General features: G+C 44.3%; 1 protein-coding gene across 6 annotated transcripts in view; it reads left to right on the forward strand.

Moving 5' to 3' along the window:
- Positions 1-3,486, forward strand: part of ARHGAP12 (Rho GTPase activating protein 12) — a 183,643-nt gene that overhangs the window by 467 nt on the left and 179,690 nt on the right. Inside the window, exon 1 of one of the 6 annotated variants that reach the window (XM_019508202.1) lies at positions 218-459. The exons of 4 other annotated variants lie outside the window; for them this stretch is intronic. The gene's annotated coding sequence lies outside the window, so the exon portion shown is untranslated. Of the gene's footprint in view, positions 1-217; positions 460-1,125; positions 1,357-3,486 lie in introns of those variants that run through there. One more of the 6 variants, XM_019508203.1, reaches the window with a different exon arrangement.

The raw sequence follows: 3,486 nt of genomic DNA on the forward strand, positions 1-3,486 counted from the left end.
GAGGCGGGCTCGGGGGCGATGGGGTTGTGCCGCGGAGGCGGGTTCGTGGGCCCTGCCCGGCCCTGCCCTGCCCTGCCCTGCCCTGCCTGCACACATGCCGCTTGTGCTGGGCCGGGCCGGACCGGTCCCCGGGGCGCTGCTCCGCCAGACGGGCAGGTGCGAGGAGCCTGTTGCTGCTCGGTCCCTTCCTGCGCCTCGCGCCGGCACGTGTGAAGCGGGGCCCGGCGGCCGCTGCCTTCGTCTGCACCGTGGTGTTTCCCGCGGGGGACGCGGTTGAGACCGAGGCTGTGACTGGAGGTGTCTCCGGCCGAACCGGAAGTGGTGGCCTGCTGGGGAAATCCAGTAAAGGCACCAGTCCATCTCTCCGGTGGCGCTGGTTACTGTCGGGTTGGCTTTTGACCCGCGGCGTCTGTTGGAGCCCCTGTTTCAAGAAATGTGCTTGCACCGGATCTGCCGCAAGTGCGGGGAGGGCACGAGAGGAGGGGTAGGGGTGGGAGAGAGATCCCACATCTAATCTGGCCCTAGTCTGGTTTCAGTGGCTTCCTGTGTTCGCACATCAACTTCATCAGTCTGTTTGTTGTTGCATTAATGAATGTGTCAGTGAAATGCTTGCTGGAGCGGTGATACAAGAAGCGCACTATGCAAATCACGCATGAATGCATATGACTGTCTGAGCGGATGGAGTAACCGTCTGTATTTTGTTTACATCTCAGTCCCTTGATTGCATTCTAAATTTTAATATTTTATGGTAGTGTTTCCTCGAACATGCCCTCCAACTACAAGTGAACACTGGAAAGAGGTTTTATGGTTCTGTGAGTGATTTAGAGGAAAGGAATTCAGTTGCTAGATTGCAATCTCCTCGCAGGGATGGACAGAGTCGACAGCTATGATCGCTCGTCTCGTCACTGTCACTTGCTCGCTTACTGGCAGTTTTGTGTGCCCAGAAGCTGGGGGATGTGGGAGTGGGGCCAACTCAGAGTGCTAATTTTATTAATTTGAAATTTGGAGAGACCTGAGCAAGTCTGTGTTCCTTTTCTTTCTTCTCTTTTAAAATCAATTAAAAAAAAATTCTTATAAAATCAATTTCATTAGACTTATGTACTTCTGTATGTAGTTACTCTTATTTAGGTTTGAGTGCCTTATTTTGGTTTAGGTTAACTCGGTTGCACGTGATTAAACCACACTAAAATAAGTTACTCTTAAACAGTGTAAAGTGCCTGAATACAAAGAATCATCTTTTTAAAGCAACCTAGTTAAACCAGTACAAGCTGAGATGAGGCTCTAGATTGTTTGTTTATGAATGAGCCTCTTCTGGCTTACTGAGAGTCTGAGAATGAGGGAAGTGTCAAAACAAAGGTATTGTTTCATTAAACCTGCTGAAATCTTTTCAAGAGTGGTATTAGACTTTGGACCCGAGGCTGCTGGAAAAGAAGTAGGAGAGGGCTTTCTTTACGTCTTCTAAGGTATAATACCTACTCAGCAGTGCTTCCTTGTAAAACTTAATGTTAATTTATGGTCTCTTAAAAGAAATGTTTCCCTTGACAGTGGGTAACCTAAAAATTCTGCACGTGAGCTTTAAATGTTCTGTATTACTTTGTTTATGTGTGATGCACGTTTACCTGTATTCAGAGACAACCGTAACGGGGCCCAGGGGAAATCAGCCTGTGCAGGGCCTGGACACGGTGGTGGTGAGTGGCTGGCCATGAAGTCGGTCCAGCTCCTCGGGGCCTCTCAAAGCATGGGGCCCAGGGCAGTTGCCCTGATTCAGCCCCACTCCTCCCCAAGATAGCTCTGTCTGTATTTCCTTTTTATGCTAGTATGTAGGCCTTGCAGATTGTCTAGTTGTTCCTTTGGTCAGGTAAAGCTGGAAAGCCAGAGAGGAACTAAAATAAAATGAACCACATCTGAGAGGTTGGCATCTGTTAAAAATTTACATCCGGACTGGGCTCAAATTGTTAGTGGTGAGTTTTTCTCTTGTCTTTTTGTGATCATGATTGGATCCGTTCTTTATTAATGAGGTCTTCAGATTTTAAAGCCTGCAGTTACTTAACTGAGGTAATCATTCCATGTAACTTTTTTCATGTGAGATTCTTGAAGTACTTACTTCAGTAGGTATTTTTGCTTTACATTTGACAGGCTAGGTGAAATTGTGACACAGCAAGGTTGCTAGAATAATTCTGATGTATCACTTGGACCAGTGTCAGAAACTGGAATAAAACCCAGCATTTCTGCCTCCAGTCATCTCTCTTCTCTTCTAACCTGGTGGCACATATGCTAAGGGACACAGTTTATAGCCTAGAGGTTGCAAATTCAAGGCCATAGCATAAGCACTCACAGTGAAGTAAAAATTTGTTGCATTTTGGAAAGGTGTGATTAAGGCACATTGGCTATGAAATTACTTGATGTTGAACATATTGCCTTGTACTGTGGCTGGGAAAGGATAAACTCTAAGAGTCCCTATTGTCTCTTAAAGCACCTTGTTTGATCCTGATATGATTTGTTTATAAAACTACATTAGTGGCCCAGTCTGTCATGGGACTCATTAATTGATGCAATCCTTGTCTCTCTGGATGGAAGAGTCAGTGTTACTTGGACTACAGCAGGGATATTTAACATAGATGCTTATGATGGTGAAGGAGAGCTGCTGTTCCCCTTTTCTTTAAGAAATGTGAAACACAGTTAGGAAGCTTGTATCAGCATGCTTCATAACTGATTCCCAGTATTTATTCTCTCTTCTTTCACTCATTTACATCTCTTCAAAGCAGGAACTGCAAGGTCTATTGAACTTCTCAATTGTGAAATAACATTAAAATGACATTAAATGCTTTTTCTTTGGTAGAACAATTTATAGTTTTCTTTATAGGCTCTTCTGTAAAATTGGTTTGTAAAAACCAGACTTTCAGATAAATGCCTAGTAGCCTTAACGAAAAAATACAGGTTTACTTTGTCTCCAGTGGCTTCTTAATCTTGCCATCTCTCTAAATTTTTTATAAGAAATTTAGCTGTTTATGTAACTTTAGAAACAGGTTAGATGACAGACTGGTCAGATTAAAAAAAAATTTAAAAAAGGACAGAATATTCCTAGTAGAAATATTGATACTGGGGTAAATGTAAGAATGTTGGCAGCTGGCACTTGAGGTAAGATATTCATTAAACATATCATGGTCCAAATATCAAAAATTGGTAAGGGAAGTATGGGCTGGGAAGTAGAAGAACAAAGATGTAAATGATTTCCATCTCCCCCCTCCCCCTTTATTAAAAATACATTGGACACAGTTCATAGATTTCATAGACATTAGGGCTGGAAGGGACCTTGGAAGATCATGGAGTCCAGCCCCTTGCCCCAGGGGCAGGAAGTCAGCTGAGGTCATAGGATCCCAGCAAGATAAGCATCCAAATTTCCATCGAAGGTGTTCGATGTAGGTGCTTGAACCACCTCCGATGGCAGGCTGTTCCAGACCTTGGGGGTTTGGACAGTAAAGAAAT

This window comes from Gavialis gangeticus, unplaced genomic scaffold (assembly GCF_001723915.1).
Source record: "Gavialis gangeticus isolate Ggan-Ray unplaced genomic scaffold, GavGan_comp1, whole genome shotgun sequence".
NCBI lineage: Eukaryota > Metazoa > Chordata > Crocodylia > Gavialidae > Gavialis > Gavialis gangeticus.